The 25410-nt window shown below is 36.2% G+C and overlaps 1 protein-coding gene across 2 annotated transcripts in view; it reads right to left on the bottom strand.

Annotated features, from left to right (window-relative positions):
• The window catches only part of LOC136138746 (pancreatic alpha-amylase), a 35288-nt gene extending 12074 nt beyond the window's left edge, over window positions 1-23214 (bottom strand). The window contains exon 1 of one of the 2 annotated variants that reach the window (XM_065897574.1): window positions 23155-23214. The gene's annotated coding sequence lies outside the window, so the exon portion shown is untranslated. Of the gene's footprint in view, window positions 1-22815; window positions 23063-23154 lie in introns of those variants that run through there. The other variant, XM_065897583.1, reaches the window with a different exon arrangement.
• Between the last annotated feature and the right edge of the window lie 2196 nt (window positions 23215-25410).

The following is a 25410-nucleotide window of genomic DNA, read 5'->3' as shown; positions in this document are numbered from 1 at the left end:
AGGGAATATTAACCTTTTTAAACATCTGGCATTATATATATCTACAAAGTCTGTAATCATGTGTTATTTAACTAGGATTAGATCTTTTTTTAAAGTCCTTCACTAATAGAAGGAAAATAACAATTAGAGCCAACTGATTTCACAGTCAAAATATTGTCTTAACTATCTAGTGCAAGCATTTGTAATGTTTCGATTTCAAACAGAAACGGAATATTCAATTCAGTTCTGGTTTCAGTCCCAACCAAAGTTTTTAGTTATTTAAGTTTCTCCCTTAAGAAATTTCAATATGAGGACTTCCTTGCTGGCACAGTGGTTAAGAATCCGCCTGCCAATGCAGAGGACACGGGTTCGAGCCCTGGTCTGGGAAGATCCCACATGCCGCGGAGCAACTAAGCCCATGAGCCACAACTACTGAGCCTGTGTTCTACAGCCCGTGAGCTACAACTACTGAGTCCACGTGCCACAACTGCTGAAGCCCGTGCGCCTAGACCCCATGCTCTGCAAGCAGAGAAGCCAGTGCAATGAGAAGCCCATGCACATCAAGGAAGAGTAGCCCCTGCTCGCAACAACTAGAGAAAGCTCACGCACAGCAACAAAGACCCAATGCAGCCAAACATGAATAAATAAATAAATAAATAGATAGATAAATAAATAAAGAGTAGCTCCTGTTCGCCGTAACTAGAGAAAGCCCAGGTGCAGCAATGAATAAATAAATAAGTAAACAAACAAACAAATAAATAAATAAAATGAAAAAATAAAAAAAGAAATTCAGTATGACATTTTATTCTGAGGTGGATAGATATTAATAAAACGTACAACCATAGAATATTAGCTACATCAAGACATTAAGTTTAGAGAAGGTAATTCTGTGGCTTCTCTTCCATTAGGACATAATCACAGGACCCAAATCTGACCAGACATAAGATCTTTAGACTAATTCAGTCCACCACTGCACCACAGAACATCTGAGCAAACCCCTAGGTGACGGTCTTGTACCAGAACATCTTTCCTGATGTCCTGGATGTTTTGGAAACTGGGTTTTACCATCAAAAGCAGTGTCACTGTGAAAAACTTTGAGTTCAGATATGATACGGTAAGGTATTAAGTGCTAATGATCACAGTACTGAGATAAGGCATATTTCAAAATATAAGCACTGATGCATTTAAGTTGTATTGCTAATCTTGTAAATACATTAGGTTAACTAAGCGAAGCAACAAGTCTATTCTCAGTAGAATGATTTATAGGTAGGTTGGGCAGGAGGTTTGCAGCAGGGTTAGGTGCCAAAGTGAGTCCAGAGTGATAATTCCTTATAATCAAAAAAGGAAACAAAGAATACATCTGATGATTGAAATAATTCTAACAGCGCTCTAATTTCTAACAGTGAATGATGGAACCATTGAGAATTCTAAAGTGTTTCTGCTTTTCTGCCTGGCTACAGGGTATGCTCCATTCTATTTAAGTGTTGAGGTTCTGTGATCTTAATTTACAGTGATATATTTGTTTGTTGTTTTTCTAAGGATAAGAAGAGATAATGGAGTGGTATCGTAGAATTCAGACTGTAAATTTAATGTACATAAAAATCCATGAGCGCAGTGTATCCAGTCAGAAATGTTTAGTGGAGGGATTCTCAACATGATCAGAAGCTGTAATAATGATACAATTCAACCAATAAAAAAGGACTGAGAGAGACAAGACCTCTCTCTTTCCCAAGAAATCAGGAAACCTTGAAGAAAGAACCCATAAAGAAATAAAGGCAAAACCTGATCAAACGGTTAAGGGAAAGGAGGGAGGAGTCTGAGTCCTCTAATGCCTCTGTCTCTCAGATGGATTGTGGTCAAATTCCCACAGACTGATTGCTAAAGTCTGGAGAAGGAACAAATGCATATATACTGAAATTCTTTGTGATACATTTGAATTAAAAGGCAACACTGATCTGAGACTTATGCAACATAGTGTTGCAGGAAAGAGATTCTTCCCAAACAGAAAAAAACTTTGGCACTAAAGAGCTCTAATAGCGGCTTTGGCGTGGAAGTGTGGCCTCAACAGCATGGTCTCTGCACAAGGAGAAATTGCATCAGCATGGAAGGGGCTGGTGGTCTATATTAGTCAAAAGACAGTTTCACATGGTAGCTTAGCAGGCATCAAGGAAGCCACAATGTAAAGGAGGAAGATGGCTGGTGCCACACGGTTCAGGAGAATACAATCATGTCTGAGATATGGCATCACATCTTCCAGATAGAGAATCTGGAAGACTTTGAGGGCAAGCTGTCAGTGCCACAGGAAATGAGTGGAGTCAGAGTTTGAGACATACAATGAAACGTGAATCTTCAGACACATATTCACTGAGACCAGAGAGTTGATATGAAACCTAACTGAGGAAACAAAGTTATTGGCTAAAGAACCCCTTTTATTTAGCAAATCTGCACTTTCAGGAGAAATAACAAATGAATTAAGTGTGAGTCCAGGATATAGTGAAACATTAAGATGACATGGAGTACATGACCCTTGAAATGAGGGGTCATGTGTGTGCTAGCAAAGTGATATGACAAGTGAGTCCAGAAAAAGAAAATTTTGGAGAGAGACCACAGAGCAAAAAGAAGCAAAGGTTTTAGTATGAATGCTTTGGATTTCAAGTGGCAAAAACAATCAAGAACAATTTGTTAGCTTTGTCACTGGGAAGTTAAGGGATACAGATGGCTTCGGACTGGAATTAAAAGCTCAAAGAAACCTCAAGACATTTTCTGTCTCCATCTCTTGGCTCTGCTTTCCAGTGTCTTGGCTTCATTCTCAGGCAGGATTTTCCCACACAGTGGCAAAACTGGTCAAACGCAGTGTCAAGCTTACATCCCAGCAGAGTGGCAAACTCAGAGAAAAAAGTAAGCACCTCTTTCCCAACAATGTAAGCCAAAGAGTCAAGACTGACTCTTAATTGGTCTGGCTCGGCATATAAACCCACCCCTGAACCAAACAATGCAACAAGGGAATGGAATGTCCTGATTGTTCCAGCATAGATCACATGCCTACCCCTGCAGGTGAGAAATAAGGCTAACTGTGCCTTAACAGAATGGGTGAAACATGGTCTCTGTGTGGTTTCTTACCAGGAAACTTATGTACTGTTACCACTAAAGGAGGAGGGGATGCTTGACAGGGATGAACAATAAATACTCATCACATGCACATGTTTGAATCTTCTGGCTCATGTGGATAATACCCTGGAAGGAATTATCACTAAAAGTTATTGCTAACTATAATAATTAACTATAAAAGGAAACTACATAATCTTAGAATTATGGTAGTGGAAAGTGTGCATGTACTTGTAAGTATGTTGTCTAATAAGTACATTGTGGATTTAGTATACCCTATTTGTCTTGAAGTGTCCATGATAAATGTTGAGTTTGGTTTTTGTCTGTACTTGCCTTTGATAATTTTGGTCTGGGTTATTCTTCCAAATTCTGTAGTTTGTCAATGCTAAAGAAATATACATGCATGTCTTTTGCCATATGGCTTTGCAATTCTTCCTATTAAAGTATACACAGTATATCTGCTTACTCAAATGGCATTACTTCTTACTCAAAGCCACTAATAGAGCTCTTAGGCTTGTCCATGTGTCTTGCTTTAATCAATGGAATACTTTCACACTGAGGCAAAGACTTTAAATGTTCTTTCATGACAAGACTTGGTCCCTGTATTTCTGTTTGCATCATGAAAAGAACATACCTTGAGCGGCCACTGACTGAAGAAAATGGATCAGACATGACTTTAACTCACAGCCTGAAGTCAAGCCCAGGTAAACGACATCATGAAGCTGAGCTGTCTCAAACAACCTGCAGACCTCGAAGCAGGAAAATTCAGCATTTGTTGTTTTAAGCTCCCAAGATTTTGAGTTTCTTGATTATGTAGCATTATTGCAGCTAAAAACTATTCAGCTTTTCACACTCCCTGTGAGTTACATTCCACTTATTTTCAACATAATATATTGTATAAAAATGCTGCTGTTAAAAATAGTAAGAACATTTTGACATATTACAGATTATTTCATAATATTCTTTCGAACACTGTAACTTTTAAAGGTCTCAAAAACATTTTCCACAGAAGGTATTGAATTTAAAAATCAAAAATATAGCATTTACAAAATTTCTTCCTGTACTTAAGTTTAAAAGCAACATATCATGCCCCTATAGATGCTTTCAAGTGTTCCTGGACAAGGAGGGAGGAGGTGAGGGCGGGCAATCCAGCTCCCAAATATCCCACCACAATTCCAAAGAGAGGAGCCTCGTTATTAGAGTTTTATACATTGATTTTCCACAGGAGGTTTTGATTTTAAAAGGGGCAGGGGGAGGGGATTGTCCTGATAAGTTAAAAAACACATTTGTAACCTATGTGACTACACAGTCATCCTACCTAGAAAATTACAAATTTTCTCCTTACTCCTAAAAGTAATTTGTTTCTGTATACCCAAATGACATCCACATATAAATAGCTAAAAAATAATCAATAATTATGCTAAATGATGCATCATAGAGGAAATATTCCTTTCCTCCACAACCTAAATAATCACATTATAAAAAGTAAGCATTCTTCTTATCACTCCTTTAGCCATGCCTTTACCAGAATATGTCCCATGTTAAACGTCGCCAATTGAAAAGATCTTAGCTCCTTGTTAAGTGTACCCTTGAGAGAGAAAATGAAACATTCTCTCATTTGCACTCATGAGTACATCTGTGGAATATGTATGTTACTGCTAAATAGAAAACAAACATACTTCCACGCAGCTTTTCAGCTGACGTGTAAGTAGATTATGGCAGATTCTGACACTCGGAGTATTCTTTACCCTCTAGTGGGAAGTGACGTGGTAGTCAGTGACTGACATTTGGCAGTTGGAAGACTGCTCAGAGTCTACCTACATATCCTCCCTGTTAGATATTCCTACCACTGCAGTCACACCTCTGAGTTAAGACATTATCTCCAGGAGATTTTTAAAAATAATCATTAAAATTTAATTCAGTTAATATAAACTATCAATATATTAAGCCATTAACACCTACTAAGATTTTGAGGCAGTAAGAAGGGATAAATTTTATTTTCTTTGAGGACTCATTTCCTCTTTTCTTTTGATAGCTTACTAAGAAGGTTGACTCCACAGGTCTAAGTGAGCTCAATGGAAGAACAGGGAATACCAGAGGCTGGACTCAGAAGTCATATTTTCTAACAAAGCCACTTATTGGCTGCTCCCTCCCATATTTATATTGCATTGGGGAAGTGGGGGTCTCTGTCTGCTGAGCACTTTCTGTGGTCACCCAGTCCAGATGTGCCAGCCAAAGCATCACTCTTTGTGGATTAATGAAACTGTGAAGCATTATATGTGTTGTGTTTGTAACATTCCCCAGTAAACCCTCTTTCACGTTTACTGTAATGAAGTTAGTATGTCCTTCGAGAGACAAACATGTTACTAGTTGAGATGAGTTAACAAAAAGAAAAAAAGTTTATTTATTTATTTGCGGTACGTGGGCCTTTCACTGTTGTGGCCTCTCCTGTTGCAGAGCACAGGCTCCGGACGCGCAGGCTCAGCGGCCATGGTTCACAAGCCTAGCTGCTCCGCGGCATGTGGGATCTTCCTGGACCAGGGCACGAACCCGTGTCCCCTGCCTCGGCAGGTGGACTCTCAACCACTGCGCCACCAGGGAAGCCCCAACAACAACAACAACAAAAGTTTTAATGGAAGAACTTGTGAGAGTAAAATTGTAAAATTGTGGGATGCTATTCTTGTGAGTTTTCCGTGACCAAATGTTGCATAAGGGTAGGAAGGCTCCAAAAGGGAGAGAAAAATCAAAGACAATCATGGGGCATGGATAGGAATTCCAGAGCAAATGAACTGTTAGAGAGAGCTCTGAATATTTATTACTGAGTCACTAGCAAGGAACAGTGAAAAGATATAGAAACTATAATTGAGATTCTTTATTTTTTCATATTATTTTTCCTTCTTTAAAACTATTGACTTTAACACAACACACTTATTGTACTTTCAAAACACCGAAACGTATGAAGGAGATTATTTTTCTCTATTCATCTTCTTTTTCTATTTTGAGGAATAGCTACATGTACCGAACACTCTGGCGTCTCTCTGCCACTTCACTCGCTAGAGGAAGTGGGTAAAGTCTTTTTGATGAGTTTGGAAGGAAATATTGCACACATGTAGCCTGGCTCCTTCTCTTTCTCTTGTCGGTTGATAAAGGTATTCTGCTTTTTTCTTCTAGGGAGGCTCTGCCCCGTCCAGGGGAGCCCTGCTCCAGTTCAGGCTCTTGAGTGTAAACATTGATCTAATTCTTAGGTTCAATATTAAGAATGACGCTCGTCTGCTGATAAAAACTAGTCTCTTACATTATTAGCTTTTTTTTTTTTTTTTTTTTTTTTTTTGGCGGTACGCGGGCCTCTAACTGTGTGGCCTCTTCCGTTGTGGAGCATGGGCTCCGGGCGCGCAGGCCCAGCGGCCATGGCTCATGGGCCCAGCCGCTCCGCAGCATGTGGGATCTTCCCAGACCGGGGCACGAACCTGTGTCCCCTGCATCGACAGGCGGACTCTCAACCGCTGCACCACCAGGGAAGCCCACATTATTAGCTTTTAAATAAAGGTAATCGTTTTGATTTGTGTCTTCCTTACATTTTTGTTTGCTTTTTCAGTAAGTTTCACCCCAGGATCTGGGAAGATGGACTCTTATGTAGCAACACCTCTAAGCCTGCACACTGAAAATGTTTCCATATAGTACCTCTAAAATTAAACCTCTATAACATGAAACTGTATTTACACAAAATATTTTCTTTTACTCAGAAAAATTTCTGTGTAGATATTAGTCCTTTTTATTTTTCTTCCTTGTTGTTTTTTTTTAACAACAACAAAAAATAAATACCAATTTCTTCTTTAATTTGGTATCGTTAGACTATAAAGCAGAAAATCCTTATACCAAATAATGCCTTTCCTTCTCAAATGAAAAAAAAAATTAAGTTTATTCTCATTGGAGGAGGGTTTTGCTGGATGTAAGTCTCTATTCTAATTTTTAAAAATGTATTAATACTCATTTTGGTACAGGAAAACATTTCGTAGCTAAACTTTCATCTTCTACAAAGCCAGCAATATTACTAAAACCATCCATTTCTGGCAGATTGAGGGGCTTTGTAAAATGTTATAGTATGCTTGAGGTGTCACTGGACTGACAGTTAAATCAAGGGATAGTTCTGTTATTTCCATCCTCAGTGATATAAAAATAGTAAGCAGGAAGTAGGTTGTCATTCAAAATCAGTGATTTCAACACATGACAATAGTAGCCTGGAGTGAGGATTGACAGATGTAGGTTTACACAAATCTGAAAGGATTCAAAGATTGGCAGACCTATGTGCAAGTGGACTACAAGTGTTGAATTCAGTTTCATTTAAACTACACAGCTTGGGGCTAGTAGGAGGAGTGAAGCAGACCACAAAATTAATGTAACCTAAAACTTAATAAACTAACTCTGTATTACTATCAGTTTAAGGAATGATAGTTCCTAGAATTTCCCCACAGAAACATTTAAAGGTCTTGCATAGAAAGTAATCTTCTACATAGTCAGTAATGCCATTGCTGGTATTGATATACCAAATCTATTAGGAAAGCCTTGACAGGAAATGTGTTTTTCTGATATTAGTCTCTTTCTACCTATCCAATCTATTTTCCCCTCGTATCCCATAAATCTCCCTCTCCAGCCTCACTAATCAACTAATCTATTTAGTACCACCACACAGTCTCTTTCATTCCTCTGTGCCTCTGTCACTTCCTTTCTTCTTGGAATACTCCTCCCTCTTTTCTCCTCCTTACAAATCCTCATCTATATATCAAGCCCTTCCTTTTCCACAAAGCTTTCTCAGGCATCATTTTCCTCCTCCCATACTTCATTATGCACACTGTTACAATATTTTCCTCTATTTTTATTAATGTATCACATAGTTTTCTTTTGCTCTCACAACTAGACTCCTACTTAAACATGGGTTACATGTTTCAAAGTACCTAAAAGAGTCCTATGCACTTAATAAACGTATGTTGGATTGATTGATATGTGCTTTCATTGTAAGCTACAGAATTTACTTAATCTTTACTCGCGGCCCTAGAACACATGGAAGATAATATACAAAGCTAAGCTGACATTTCTGATAGAGGCATTCCTACAGATCCTATGACCTAGAACTGAATTAGAAGTACTAAACTCAAGACAGAGAGGTTTTCTGTCAACTGACTTTTACAGGTAAGCACACACAGACTGACCCTGACAAGAGTTCAAGTTAGAGTTGAATGTTACTTTCTGCTCCAGTTCCAATGTTCTGTGATTTTCTTTCTTCCTTGAGTTAGATTTTAGGAGAGTATTAGGCTGACAGACCTCAGCACTAAGAATAAGAAACAGGGCTTCCCTGGTGGTGCAGTGGTTGAGAATCTGCCTGCCAATGCAGGGGACACAGGTTCGAGCCCTGGTCTGGGAAGATCCCACATGCCGCAGAGCAACTGAGCCCGTGAGCCACAATTACTGAGCCTGCGCGTCTGGAGCCTGTGCTCCGCAGAGAACAAGAGAGGCAGCGATAGTGAGAGGCTGGCACACCACGATGAAGAGGGGCCCCCGCTTGCTACAACTAGAGAAAGCCCTCGCACAGAAATGAAGACCCAACACAGCCATAAATAAATAAGTTTAAAAATAAATTTAATAAATAAATAAAGTTAAAAAAAAGAATAAGAAACACATCTTTATTGAGGACATGAAGAAATATGCATTTAGGCAGAAATAATGATTAGTATATTATATACAATTTCTCATTTGATACATCAGACTAAAACAATAGATATTCCTTTCATTTTACAGGTGAGGAAACTGAGCTTCAAAGAAGTGTTTCCAAAATGTCCATTCATTGAATTGATGCACATATAATCATTTTATAACAAATAAGACCTTGAAAAGTATTCCAAAATATCAGTTGTATTTTGCAGATTTGCTATTATAGAGAAATAATACATATTTTACCTTTTATTCTAGTGTAAATCGTGCTCTTTGGACCTAAACACTTTCAAGACACCCATTTCTACCTAAAAACAAATTATGTGAGTGGCTCTTACCCACACTTTTTTTTCCCCAGAGTCTATGTTCAAGGACAAAAAGAGAAAACAGACTGCACATCTGCCCATCTGATCTGTTCAATTTCTTGTGAAAGACCTTTAAAGGTCTTTTAATCTATCACTTTCCATTCTGTTTTTTTTTTTTTTTGAAGTATTGTTTTTATTGGAGCCCTTGAATGATTTCTTCTAAAACTTTATAATTTTCTGCAACAAATTCTAAGCTACATCTGAGGGATCTAGATGTTTTTTCCTTTATCTCTAGACTTATTATTTTTTTAAGAGGCTTGCAGTGGGAAACAAAAGAGAAGAAATATTAAGTCAATTGAACTAGCCCTGAATAAAGACCCTGAAATTTTTTCATATTTTTCACACTTTCATATTGGAAGGAAGGAAACTGCTTTGATACAGCCATAAGAACAAAATGCAAATGTTCTAAAAACTTTGGTTTAAATACGTGAAGACTTTTCTATCCTTTGCAAAAACCATCTGACTTATCTCTACATACCACAGAAAGTAATCTCTTTAGAGATTTGGTTTATTGAACATAAGTGTCTTTTTGGAAGCGTATATCACATATTGGTTCAGCATCTAGAGGCACTCTATTTGGAAGCTGAATGATAATAAAAAATGATCCTGATCATCATAATATTGAGATTACTCTGCAAAGGCATGAGCTAATGTTCCAATCATTCTGTTATCCATCATACTCTATGATGGTGTTTGTTGGCTCAGTTTTGAGTTACAAATGGAAGTCTAATTACAAATAATAATTCTTCAACACAAATAGCTACTTTCCCTTCCATGAGAAGAGAAATAACTCAGTATTCATAGGCAGAATTACTTCTGTAGATAAAATGAAATATCTAAAGGAAGAAACTGTTAACAAGTTATTACACATGAGAAAAGGATTAGAAAATACTGTGAACAAAGAAAAAACAGATTTCAAATGTATTATACCTAGACCATGTGGCATCATTTTGCCTGTTTAGGAGTACTTGGTTGACATAATAAGGGTATAGCGTACCAAAGAGTTGACAGCTCTTATGGTTTGAAAATCCTAGAAACGTGATGGGGTTTTCTCAAGGTACTTGACTTCCCCATGATTTTTTTCTAGCTTTATTGAAGAATAATTGACAAATAAAACTTTATATATTTAAAATGTACAATGTGATGATTAGATATAACATTAGCACTATGAAGTAATTGCCAAGAGCAATTTAATTCACACATCCATCACCTCACATAGTTAACTCCCTTTTTTAAAAAAATTTTTTGGTAAGCACTATTACAATCTATTCTAAATGAATTTCAAGTGTACAATCCCATATTATCAACTATAGTGACCTCACTGTACAGTAGATCCTCATTCACCTTATAACTGAAGGTTTGTACCCTGTGGACTATATCTCTCCATTTGCCGCCCCCTCCCCCGCCCCCAGGCCCTGACAGCTACCATTTCTACTCTCTTTCTATGAGTTCAATTCTAATTTTTTTTAACGCACCACACATAAGTAATACAATACAAGATTTGTCTTTCTCTGCCTGGCTTATTTCACTCAGCACAATGCCCTTCAAGTTGACAAATAACATTATCTTTATCCATTCACTGCTGATAGACATTTAGGTTGTCTCTATGTTTTGGTTATTATGAGTAATACTGCACTGAACGTGAGGGTGCATATAACAATTCGAGATATTGATTTCATTTCTTTCGAATCTATATGCAGGAGTGGGATTGCTTGGTCATATGGTAGTACTACGTTTAATTTTTTGAGGAACTTCATACTGTTTTCCGTAATAGTTGTATCAATTTACATTTCTACCAACAGTATACCTGGGTTACCTTTTTCCACATCTTTGCCAACACTTGTTATCTCTTGTCTTTTTGATAACAGACATCCTAACACGTGTGAGGTGATATCTTGTGGTTTTGATTTGCTAGTTCCCTGATGATGAGTGATGTTGAGCACCTTTTCATGTACCTCTGGCCAGTTGTATGTCTTCTTTGAAAAATGTCCACTCAGTCCTTTGCCTATTTTAAAATTGGGTTATTTGGGTTTTTTGCTACTGAGTTGTAAGAGTTCCTTATCTATTTTGAATATTAACTCCTTAACAGATACACCATGTGCAAATATTTTCTCCCATTCCATAGATTGCCTTGTTTATTTTACTGACTGTTTTCTTTGCTATGCAGACACTCTTTAGTTTGATCTTGTTCTCCTTGTTTACTTTTGGGGTTCTTCTGTCTGCGATTTTTGGTGTCATATACATGAAATCACTGCTGAGACCAATATCCTGAAGCATTTTCCGGTTCTCTTCTAGTTTTATGCTGTCAGGTTCTACATTTAATCTTTCATTTCAAATAAAATTGTTTCAGTGATGTAAGACAGGTGACCAGTTTCATTATTTTGAATGTGGATATCCAGATTTTCCAACACCATTTATTGAAGAGTCTGTCTTTTCCCCATTGATGGGTATTGGCACCCCTGTCAAACATCTTTTGACCACATATGTGAGGGTTTATTTCTGGGTTCTGTTGCCTAGTTTTGGGCCAATACCATACTATTTTGATTATTGTAGTTTTGAAATTTAGTTTGAAATAAGGAAGTGTGATGCCTCCAGCTTTCTTTGTCGTTCTCAAGATGACTTTGGATATTCAAGGTCTTCGTTGATTCCATATGGGAATTTTAAGATTGAATTTTATTTCTGTGAAAAATGCTATTGGAATATTGACAGGGATTGCACTGTTGATAATAGATCACTTTGGGTGGTATGGACATTTTAACAATACTAATTCTTCCAATCCAAGAACATAGGACATCTTTCCACTGGTTTATGTCTTCTTCAATTTCTTTCCTCAATGTCTTACAGTTTTCAGCATACAGATCTTTCACTCCCTTGGTTAAATTATTCCTAAATATTTTATTATTTTTGGTGCGGTTGTAAATGGGATTGCTTTCTTACATTCTCTGATAGCTTGTTGTTATTGTATTGATTTTTTCATGTTGATCTTGTCCTCTGTAAATTTACTGAATTTTTTGACTAATTCTAACAGATTTTTGCTGGAACCTTCAAGAGTTTCCATATATAAAATCATGTCATCTGCAAACAGAGACAAGTTTATTCTTCCTTTCTCATTTGTATGTCTTTTATGTCTTTGTCTTGCCCAATTGTTCTGGCTAGAAGTTCCCATACTATTTTGAATAGAAATGAGGAGAGGTGAGGTTCCTGATATTAAAGGAAAAATTTTCAGCTTTTCACCTTTCAGTATGATGTTGTCCATGGGCTTGTCCTGTACGACTTTTATTATGTTCAGGTACATTCCTTCTATACTTCATTTGTTGACAGAAGAATGCTGATTTTTTTTCAAATACAGGCATATCTCGTTCCTTGTTTTGTTGTGCTTTGCAGATATTGCACTTTTTACAAATTGAAGGTCTGTGGCAACCATGTACAAAGGAAGTTTAAAGCCATCATTTTCCAACAGAATCTGCTCACTTTGTTACTTTGTCATACATTTGGCAATTCTCACAATATTTCAAACTTTCTCATTATGATTATATTTATTACAGTGATCTGCGATCAGTGATATTAGATGCTATTACTGTAAAACTATTATGCCTCACTAAAGCCTCAGATGAGAGCCTCTTTTAGCAATAAAGTATTTTTTCAAACAGGCACGTACATTTTGAAAGATATGATGCTATTGTACACTTAACAGATTACACTATAAATATAACTTTCACATGCACTGGTGAAGCCAAAAAAATTCTGTGAATGGCTTTATTAAGATACTCACATTATTATGGTGATCTGGAACTGAACCTACGATATCTCTGAGGTATGTCTATACTTCTTCTGCTTCTATTGAGATCCCAGGACATTTATGACCTGAGAAATCAAGGTAATCAGGAACTGGTGAAATGTGGGAAGAATTAGACTGAGGATGAGGGGAATAACTCTATTCCAAGGCCTTATATTCACTAAGTTTCTACTTCTCAAAAATTGACATGTTTCTTTTCTTCTTCTCTTTCATTATGTCACTTTATCTTACAAATAATTATTGAGTTCTTAAATAATATCTGCCAGACCCTGTCCTGTGACTGAGGATTCAATAAAGACCAAAATAGACACTGTCCTATAGATTTATGGTGAGTGGTAAGAAGGAAAGTACAGAAAGTCATGACAATAGTAGGGGAATTTGACCTAATCCTGGATAAATGACTTTATAGGAGTGGCCTTTGAACTAAGAATTGAATGATGAATAGCAGTTAATTAGGGAAAGAGGTGAGAAAAGATCCTTCCAAGAAGAAGAGGCAGAATTTCCCAGAGTTGAACTTGAGGAGATAAAAGGAGTTCAGTGAATCTGAGTAACTGAAAGATTAGTATGGCTATAGGAAAAAAAAAAAAAAAAAAGTTGAAGAGGAGAGTTTGGGAGATGAGGCTTCAGATGCAGAAAACTCTAATAGCCCTGTTAAGAATTTTGGCCTTTTATTCTAAGGTAAGTGGTAATCCATTGACAGGGTTTGGGAAAGGTGGTGGTGCTGGTGGTGGTTTTCTGATTTGAGAAGACCATTCTGGATGCACAGTAGACAATGGAATGATTAGAGGAAGGGCTAAGGTAGATGCTGATGCTGAAGCGAGCCTCTCCATAGTCAACAGAATGTGAAGTTCTATCAGTTTGATATGCTAATAGTAACAATTTCAATAGATGTCCTTGATGTTTTATTCTCCTGGGCAAGCTCTTTAACCTCTATATACATATGCTCCCTGTACAAATACTGCTATCCCATCATTGAATCCCTTTCAAATATCCTTTTTGAAGTTTGCAGCCTTAAGTCCATAATGTTCATCTTCCCTTCCCGGATGTACATACCTGATTATCATGGTTACCCTACTCCCCTGCTAACAACCAGGAAATTCTTAAAAGGGTTCTCTGTATACAATCTTACCTAAAAGAAAGCATGTAATTCTGATGTGTTACAAAACTGCTGTGAGGTGTTCCCAGGCCGTGGCTTGTGTTTGGACTCCCTGCATCCATCCTGCAATGCATTTGTTACAAACAGTAAAGTCTGGTTTTAAATTGTGAGTCTGTGGTGTTTTCTTTGTAATAATGTTGGCAAAATAAGAGATTTTAGTCATTTAACAAAAGCATGGCTAGACAGTGGCAGTGGAGAGAGAAAAGAACTCAGTCGAGAAATATTTAGAAGGGAAATTAGGAATGTGATGTTGAATGCATGATGGTCTGAGTGACATATGAGAAGAGGGTTTCAACGATGAGACCAGATTTCTTGCTTGCAGAACTGAATGACTGGTGATGCCAGTCACTGAGTTATGGGACCACTTATAAAGAATAGGAGCCAGCCATACTAAAACCTGGGTTAGGAGCATTCCAAAATAAGTGGGGGTAAACATCCCCAAAAATCTCCAAGGTGAAAAATAACATGGCCCATTCAAGTAAATGAAGAAAGGCCATCATGACTGAGGGTATGGGATTGCTAAGGGAAAGAGCAAAGCTGAGGTTCGAGGGCTAGGTTCATGCCAGATAATGTGTAGTATTGTAGGTTATCATGAGGAGTTGAGATTTTAGTCTAAATGCAATAAAAATGTAATAGTGTAAGGCATGTGAGTTTGTAATTTGACTTACATACTATGAATATTATTTTGTGGTTTGTAGTAAAATCAATTGAGGAAGTAAAACAGTACAAACAGGAGAAAAGTTGTTTTGGAACACAGGCAAGACATAATGATGACCTGGATGAAGAGGTGGAAGAGGATACAAGAAAAAAGTGCAAGGAATTAAGAGATAGTTTGAAGATAAAAATTCATAGATCATGCTAAGGTTTATATGAAGAAGTAGGGCAAGTTGTTAAGAGAAGGGGGAAAAAAATCAAGGAAATACCTCAGGTATCTTAGTAAGTGGTGAAACAGAGCAGTGGGGAATACCAAAAAGCTTCCTGAAGAAACAAATTGAAGGTCACAGTTTGGATATGTTAAGTAGGAGATGTCTGTGAAACAGTGAAGTAGAGATGTGAAGCATCTCTTGTAAAGTAAATGTGAGGCTGAAGTCCATGATAAGATCTGCTTTCAAGATGCATGCCTCCATGCCAAAGTATGTGTTTTAAATCCGTGGAAATGATGGCAAACACTTTAAAGAGAGGATTGAAAAGAAAGAGAATTAGATCCAAATGAGTTCTTAGGTCAAAAACAATAAAAAAAAAATCTGAAAAAGAGCAATTAGTGAGAGAGAAGGAAAACAAGGAGAGAGTACAATCACAGAGGCCAAAGGAAGAGAGGAGGTGAGAGTGTCTTTCCATATTGAATCCTATTGTGAAGTAGAGCAAGATGAGGATAAAAAAGGTACATTGTATGAGTAACAAATATTTTATGTTGACAAGAACAGATTAAATAAAGTGATGATGGAAACTGAACAGTAAGGAGAGGAAAAATGACTAGTGTTGAGGATGTTGAGACTATGTGATGAAAACTCAGCAGTTTGACTAAGTAGAGAAAAACTGAGGGTCACGGATATTTTAGTTGAAAGATTCTAATGTGATATATGTAATCTGAGGGGACTAATCTGTCAGAAAAAGAAAGACTGTTAAATCTGAAGAGAAAGGATAATTTAAGAAATAAAGTCCTCACAAAGGTAAAAATGGAGGGAATGGACTTTGGTAAAATGAAGTGCACTTTGTTCATCATAAAAGAAAATAGAAGAAAATGACAGGGGCAAGTATAGATAGATTTGTGGGTGAAAAGAAGAGAGAGCTTCCAAGTTATGGCTTCTATTTTCTTATTCAATCATTAAAATAAAACAACTGAAATTTATAAGAAGACCTAGATGAAAGCGTTAATAAATTCCACATTTACAGTCAAGGTGAAGGAGAATAGCTAGAGGATCAGGAAGAAAACTCGGAGTAAATGGTGTCATGAGAGCCCTACATAAACATCCATTTGTATTAGGGGTTAAGAGAGGAAACCAAAGACATACAACATCATCATGTGAAAGCCATTGGAAAGAGAATGAAAAAAAGAATATAGGGAATGTAGGAGAAGATTCCTGTGAGCTCCAGATAATTAATTATTATAGACTGCATAATTTGTGTCTTTTAGTTTTTAACTTATTAAACATAAAAGGGCCTTTATATTGTAAAAAGCACCCAAGTGTTATGACTTTGTATGGGAATAATCATTAAATCAGCTACCCCTAACTAATTGTTAGAAACACCATATGTAAGAAATACAGACATATATTAGAGATGCATAGCTGGGCAAATGGTGTTAATGGCAACAAACATGTTTTTCAATATGCTTTTCTGAGTTCTTAGAAATGCCTTTGACAAAAAGGTTAATGAGAATCTTCTAAAACATAAAAAAATGTTGATTGTAATGATATTATAATTATTTAAGTATACTTTTTTTTATGCATTTCTGAGTTTTTCAAGTTGGTTACTTATTAGAGCTGATCTAAATGACATTTTATAACAATGTTTTCCTTATTGAGGGAATATTAACCTTTTTAAACATCTTGCATTTTATATATATATACACACATCTATATATATACATATAAAAAGTCTGTAAGCAATTATTATTTAACAGGATTAGATCTTATTTCTAAAGTCCTACACTAATAGAAGGAAAATAACAATTAGAGCCAACTGAATTCACAGTCAAAATATTGCCTTAACTACCTACTGCAAACATTTGCAATGTTTCGATTTCAAAAAGAAACAGAATATTCAATTCAGTTCTGGTATCACAACCAATATTTTTAGTTACTGAAGTTTCTACATTAAGATTTAAGAAACTATTTGGAAGATGAATGATCATGAATTGAGGAAACAGACCTTTCCCCCTGCCCCCTCTATCAAATCCTTTGCTTAATTCATTGGCTATAGCAATAGAGTGTGGCTTTTTTTCCCTCTTATCTCTTATAACCAAATATCTCTTATACCTGAAAAAACACTAGATTAATATATTCACATCCATTTTCCTTCTTAATACATGAAATCCTACTAGAGAGAATATAGTACATGTGGGGAAAAAGATCCATTCACTCAACAAGCATTAACTGAGTGTCTGCCTTTTGCTAAAGCACAAGGATGATATTCAGGATACAATGATGAACAAGACAGACAAGATTTTATTCTCGAGCAGCTTATATTTTAATGGAAAGGAAAGAAAATACATGAGTAAATAATGATAATAATAAAACAATTTAAGATGGCAGTAAGAACTAATATGAAATAACAGTGTAATAAAATAGAAAATGACTTCACCATCAGGGTATTTTAGCTAGAATAGTCAGGGAAGGTATCCCGGAGAAAGTGATTTTTAGGTAGAATTTGAAGGATTAGAAGGAGCCCGTTATTTGAAGATAGAGCAACCTAGATAGAAGAAAGTGCAATAGTAAAAGCCCAGGTAGAAAAAAGCTTAGAATACTCAGTGACACTAAAATAAAATAAAGGCAGTGCATCTAAATAATGTGTGATCAAGGGGAGAGTAAAACGAGATTAGGTCAGAGAGGTAGGCCAGATCATGTAGCACCCTTTGGAACATAATGAAAGAGAAAGCCATTGGGGCTCAAAGAAGGGGAGGTAAGAGATTCTGATTTACTTAAAAAAAATCATTCTTCCTCTTCTGTGAAGAAACTGGATTACAGGAAGACAACAGTGAAGGCAAGGAGATCAGTTAGGCTTTTTCAGTGGTCTTGGAAAGTAGTAAGTGGCTTGGAGTGCTGCACTGACAGAATACATCTCAGAGGTAGAAAGGCAATAGGTTTATACATAGATTCAAGCTGAAGAATGAGGGAAAGAGAAGTATTAAAGAAATAGGTATTTGGTGATACCATTTATTAAGATGATGAAAAATGAGGAAGTACTAGCTTTTTGGAGGGGGTACCAAGAGCACTCTATGAATCCTAATGCTCTCCTTTGGTCCTTTCTAGGACCCAAAGTGGGTCCATATTCACCCACTTTATGAATATACTCTGTGTCCTACTTTATGAATATATTCTGTGTCCTATTTTCTTATTCAGTTCAAGCTGCTATAACAAGAATACCATAGACTGGATGGCTTATAATTAAATATTTATTTCTCACATTTCTGGAGTCTGGGAAACCCAAGACCAAAATATCAGAAGATCCAATGTCTGGTGAAAACCCCCTTCCATGTTCACAGATGGCCACCTTCTTCTTGCATCTTCACATGGTGTAGAGTAAAGAAAATCTCAGTCTCTTTCCCTTCTTACAAGGACACTAATCCCATCAGGGGGGCTTCACTCCCATGACTTCACCTTAACGTATTTACTTCTCAAAGGCCCCATAGACTAATACCATTCCATTGGGAGTTGGGGTATCAACATTTGAATTTTTGGTGGGGTGGAACACAAACATGAAGTCCCTAACACTTATCCATTGCAAAACTAAAATTTATTCATATTTTACAAGGAATTTTATTCCTCCATGACTTTCATGCACTTTATTTAACTTTCTATGGTTCCCTTCCATCACCCCTGAATATCTGGTAACTTTTCTTCCTTTCAGATGCAGTTGAAAAAGCGTCTGTATGAAGCTTACCTTGATATTCCCAGGAATAGTTAATGACTCCTCGGTAAGACAGCTTTTTAACTTATATGGTATTATTAAGTGATATTTGATTTATATTGTAAAAAATAAGTATTTATATGGCCATCATTCTGGGACCAATCTTCTTAAAGGTAGACTTCATATTTAATATTCCTTGCAAAACAAACAGCATAATGGCTTATGTGATCAATAAATGGTTACAATATACAGACTCTAAAATCCAGGTATTTTGCAAGACATTGGTGTAGGTTGGGTCATGTCCACATTGGTTTTTTTTAAGTAAATGAACACCATGTCAGAAACTGTGTAATACAGTCAACTCTAATCCTTGCAAAAACTTTGTATACATAAAGGAACTAAGGCTAAGAGAGACTGAATAAATTGTTCAGGCTCATATACTAAGTAACAAGGCCAAAATCTGATAATCATCCTACCACGAGTCAACATTCTCTGTAATACACCAATGTTTCTCATAGAATTCTCAGGTTGTAATGTCCAATATGGTAGCCAAAAGCAACACTTTGCTATTGAACCCTTGAAATATGATTTATCTGGACAGAAATATGATATGTATGTAAAATACACTCCAGATTTTGAAGTTAGCATGAAAAACAATGTAAAAAATTAATTAGTATGTTGTTTACATGCTGAGATAATATTTTGTGATACATTAGGCTAGATAAAGTTTATTATTAACATTAAATTTCCTAGTTTCTTTTTACCTCTTTTAATATGGCTACTAAATTTTTTTAAATTACATATGTGGTTTTCATTATATTTCTATTGGACCACACTGTTGTAGCACCTTTCTCATACTAAGTCTGAGAAAGGACATGTCCATGCACAAATACAAATAACAATAATAAAATGAAGGATATGATCACTATCTTAAGAGAGAGATGAGTAAAGTGCTTTAGGATTTCACTAATAGGAAAATCCTTTGTAACTGATGGGAATACAGGAAGGTAAAACTGACTTGAAGAATGGATTTGATTTTAATGAAAAGAGATAAGGTGAAATGGCTTTTAAGCAAGAAAAAAATATAGCAATTGTAGGAATTAGGCAAGGACAATAGCAAGAAATTAATATAGTTTTGTAGAACATTGAGTTAGAAGTAGGGGAGCCATAGGACTTAGGAAAGTTATATTGGGGGGCTCTCAAAGTCAGAGAGAAGAAAGCAGACTTTCTTCTGATAGCTATGAGAAGTTATAGAAGGTTTTTATTCATTTGTTTATTTTTAAAAAGGAAAGTAACATGACTGGAGCTTTTGTAGTATAGCAGATGGATTGGCAGGCAAAGAGAACTGAGATAGAAACAATCGAAAACTTGTGCAGTAGTAAAACAGAGTAGTGATGAAAATCTGAACTATGACTTCAGCAGTAAAAATGAAAATTAGGAGACTGTGGTAAACTGTAACAATAAGTGCCACCCAATGAATGACACTTGACAGTATCCATATTTTTGTGGAATCTCTTCCTAAATAGATTATGGAATTGGTTTATAATTTGTTTTGTCCAGAGGGATGTCAGCAAACAAGCCACAAACACAAACAGAAGTTTGATTAGCATCTGCACATCTCTTGAAAATCTGAGACCACTGTGTTGTGATGATAACTGGGAAGGCCACATGGAGAGATCTAATTGGCCCTAGCCATTCTAACCATGTGAGTTGACCTACCAGCTAACTGTTAGTTGAATGATTGTTCCAGAGCTAAATCAGCAGAAGAACTACTTAGTGAACCATAGACATATGAGACATAATAAATTATTGTTATTCAGCAATAATGAATTGATATAGAGAGGAGAGATGCAATAGATTTGGTGGAGATGATTCTACAGAAATGGTAGCTAATCAGATGTAGGGGAATAGAGAAAAAGAAGAATCAAAGAGGACTCTATGATTTAAAGTTTAGTGAGTGGAACAATGACAATGGCATTATCATGCATAGTGCAACCTAGAGGCAGATTGATTTAGGGAAACTGAAGAGCTAATATGGAATATACTGAGTTCGGGCTATAAAAAAATTAGATATGAAGAAAGAAGAAGAGAGACTTGGAAGCTTTCAACAAAGAAATGATAGCTTCAGAAATGGCACACAAAAGATTTAACAACTAATTTAGCACAGACACCAACCAGTCGGAACAGATACCATTCATAAGCAACTAGTATGTGTAGGCCATTTCACTCTGGTGGGATTATCAGGCCTAGAGAGCTGGACCCTTAAAAGTTGACAAGGTACCAATAGACATGTTGAATCCAATGTTATAACTCTGCAGTCTATATGATAGGGCAGGTAGTAGGGAACATATAAAGAGTTACCTTCAACATAGGGAGAGGAGTTTAATTACCAAAGAAAGGTATTCAAAAACAAATAGGAAGGAAAATTTGCAAGGAGGACAAGAGACTAACTGAATGTACATGAATATTAGAAACAGAATAGGAGAGAAGACTGACTAAATAGTGGATGACATACGGCTGATGGTGATACAGAGTTGAGAGTTAGAGAAGAGAACATTTGAACTTCATACTTGACCCAAGGTTCCAAATGTTAAAATGTAATGGTTAAGACTAGGACCTTAGGAGTTAGACTAAGCATTGTTTAAATCCTGACCTTACCATTTATCTGGTGTGTGATCCTGGAAAGTAACCTCTCTAAATTTATCTGTAAACTAGAAAAAGTAGTATGTACCTCATAGAGTTGTTATGATGATTAAATGGATTAACACATATAAAGCTGTTATCCCAGTGGATGGATACAGTAAAAGCTCAATGTATTTGGTTGCTGTAATATTGTTATTATTTTATTGCTATTTTTACTTCTGGTACTATTCAAACTGCTAGAAACTCATGTTCTCTTCCCACTTTCACTTATCATTACTTGGACATTCTGTCTTTCCATTCCACTATTCCCAAATTCTAATAATACTTTCTACATCTCAGACATATTTTTATCCCCCAGAGGAACAGATGGTGATAAGAAAGAACGAGCAATGTTTTCCACCTGCAATTTTTTCCCCATTCTCTTCTCTTTTTTTAAAACTCTTTAGAGCTTCTGGCAGTCTACATGTTAGTTTTGAAACAACTTTTCCTCATTGCCTCATTAGTTATCTCTGAACTGTTCTTTAAGTAACAAATAAGTGTTTTTCATAAAGCATTTAAAAATATTATTAAAATAAAGGACAACTTGCAAACACAATTTGGGGGACTTTATTAGCATCCTAGCATAGGTGGAGATATGCAAACATATAATAAGCTTCTACCAAGGATCAGCCATTGTCATAGGTTTTCTCATTTAATCTTAATTTTCATCTCAGTCAATCTAAAGAGTTATAAACTTCACAGCAGAGGAATTAAAACAACTAAAGTATATTTATATCATGGGAAGTAAACAATGCAAACAAATTCTTGACATCTTTGGCATCAAAACAAAACAAAAAAATAAGAACTTGAAATAGTTGTTATGTCTACTTCCCATTATAGTTTTCCTAAAATGGTTCTCCTCAGAGAAGCTATTCATAATTAGTGATACTAATATCAATGCTCTGTTGCCCACACCTCATTTTTTCTGGATTGCTCTAAATAGAGGAAATTTCTTTTTATTTTAAAGCTCTTATGGTTACTATAATGTGCTAAATAAGATGTCTTGGGAATTCCTAAATAATATTAAATAGGATATTTGGTAATAGCTTAACAACAAAGCAGTACTTTTTAGGGAGTATTTATATTTGAAAATTTATATTTGAAGTTTCAATAAAACATATCCAATGTTAAGAAGAAAAAAATTGTTAGCTCAGACTTACCCGTAAGGTTTATTCTCAGGATAATAAGTCACATGTGAAGGTTAGAGAAATGAAGGCAAACATAATGAAGTTTGCATACCACATTCTGAAATGAGAGAAACATTTTGAGCCAAGCCTCAGACGCATTTCAAACACAAACAGTATATGCTGCTGGAAACTGAAACTTGAGTTGTCAACAAACCTAAAACAGATTGTGAGACTCTGAACTATATCAAAGCATATGACAGAAACCACCTATTTCAAGAAAAAAGGGAGGGGGGAACTATATGATACACAAAAACCATTAAAATAACTTACCACATCGACTTCCCTAAAGTCAGCAGTCTCTCAAATCCACAGTTCAGTCATTTCAATTATAAAACAACAAAGTCACACAGTTCTGATTTTGCTTTCTCTTCAGTTAGGAAAAAAATGCTGAATTTAGGACTTTATAGATTTCCTATAATACTCTTCCTTTCAGTAGGTGGTCTTACAATCCTGCTCTAATTCTCCAAATCCAATTTGTACAAAAAGTCTAATCTGAGCTCCACAACAGCACCAGATTGGCCACTATAACTCCTGTTTCCTGAGCAAACCACTCACTTCCCTCCGCCAGCTCAGTCAGCTGCCCTGCCACCTACTCTAATTACACTGTACCTTCTCAGTTGCTTGCTTTCTCTTTGTCTTCCTTTCTTATTCTCAATATCCTCTCCCAATCTCAGCCAGTCTTTTTTTCCTGAACCATTTATATCAATCTATAGGAAAAAAACAAACAACCTTTTGCTAAAATAACCTTAAAGACACAGATTAGAATATGATTGCGTCAAATTAGTTAAATAAGTGTGACTAGAATGTAAACAAAATCTCTAAACCAAAAATCTAATTTTGAATCCAAGCTTTGCTATCTACTATGTGAACCTTAGAGAAACATTAAAGTCTATAGATTGCATTTAGGTTTTCATTTAGAAAATGGGAATCATAGTACTGTTGATAAATGATAAAAATACAAAAAATAATTAACAACTAGCAATATGCATTGAGTGTTACTATGTGCCATTTCCATGTGTTATTACTTTTGACTCCTCACAGATATATAAATTCAGGATAGAATTACGATTATATTCAGTCCTAAAAGAAGAAAACTGAGGCACTGAGAAATTAAGCAATGCAATTTGTCCATGAACATATTTTAGTAAATGCTGAGACTGAAATTCAAAACCAAACGATCTAACTCTGTAGTGAGACTTTAGCCACAATTCAGTCTTTTTAATCTCCCTCATTGGGTTGTTCTAAAAAATCAAAAAAAAAAATTGTATGTGAAGATATTCTGATATCTGGAAATTTCTGTTTAGCTAATATTACTATGCTCAGAAGATTGGAGAAGTAGTAAGAGTTATTCTCAAATTTCCTGTTTTTCTAATTTTCATTTTAAATAAATTCATTTTTCTGTTAGTTTTTATTCCTAATATCATATTCACCCACAGAATATATTGTTGTTTATAAATATTCAGTGCTCCTCCCTGCAGGTGAAATATATATCCCTGTCCTATTGAATTCAGGAGTGCTATTGTGATTTGCTTTGGCAATGAGATGCAAACAGAAGTAATGTTTTACTTTGGGGCTTCTATATGGTAAAAAATGTGTCAATATCTTTCTGTGACAGAATGTAAAGTGACTGATATGAATAATCCCTTGTTGATCTGAGATGAACAAGAGAAATAAACTTTGCTATTGTAAGGCACTGAGAATTTTTAGTTCTTTGTTACTGCAGCATAACTTATTCTATCCTGATTGATACAACCATTAAGTTCCCTTAAGATATGTGATTCATAAAACATTCTTATATGACATTTTCTTTCTCTTGGGATGTAGGAAGTCAAGGGAAGAATAAACCGTAAGATCAGAGAATGTTAACCTTGAGAGAGACTATTGGAATAAACTAGTCCAGTGGTTTCCAGATTTTAAATAATAACTAAAATTTCAAAACATTGTATAAAAACATATTTTAATATATAGTCATGAAATTGTAGCTTTATAAAAAATCTGCGATTAATTGTAATGTCCCTTTTTTTTGGTAATTTGAAAACACGTATCTAAATATAATCATCTTGCTTTATTGATATAGAAAATAAGACCAAAGAACAAGACAATTAGCATTTACATTAGAGAAATAACCACTCTAAAAAGTAACAAAACTAACATGACATCAGCATCATGGTGGTATGCATTGTTCCTTTTTTCTCTCCCCTTTGATTTACAACTAATTGGACATCCATAACCAAACAAAAGTCCTCTGCATTTTATACCAGGATACTAGGAGATTTCTACCCACCTGTGCATTCAAAGTAGGTAGATAGGACCTCAGATGGGGCTGCAGATCCAAGGGAGTGGATGAGTCTGCTTTACTCTCACTTGCTCCAATTGGGAGAAAGGGAACCTGGAGAACACACAATTGGGTGGACCCTCACAGGAGACAGAGAATTTGTGGAGGTCCAGCCAGCCTGATGGGGGAACCCAGCATGCCACTAGAGCAGGACTGAGACAAGTTTGGAGACAGAGGAGAGGCAGGAACCTGCTGAGGCAGCCCCCCTCTCCAAGATGACCCTAAACAACACTGGACTTTTAGCAGTGGAAGTAGCTACCTCTGTGTTAGAGGAGGAGGAAGGCAAAAGTGGTGAGTGTCAAACTTCCCAGATGCAGGTGAGTTGCAGCTGGAGGGTCCCAATTCTCTCCAGCAGACCTGGAGTTCTGAGGAGGGAACCTCCATGACTGGGGGGTTGGGGAGGAAGAGGAAAGGAAAGGGGGCAGATAAGACTATCAAAGGGCATTGAAGGAACATGTTTCCTGCTATCTGCTTCAGGACTCTGGGAGGCCCCACTCTAGGATGCCCCTACCAGGCCATGGCACCCCTAA

This window comes from Phocoena phocoena, chromosome 1 (genome assembly GCF_963924675.1).
Source record: "Phocoena phocoena chromosome 1, mPhoPho1.1, whole genome shotgun sequence".
NCBI lineage: Eukaryota > Metazoa > Chordata > Mammalia > Artiodactyla > Phocoenidae > Phocoena > Phocoena phocoena.
The sequence above is the reverse complement of the archived record's forward strand: the minus strand, read 5'-3'. Positions and strand labels throughout refer to the sequence as shown.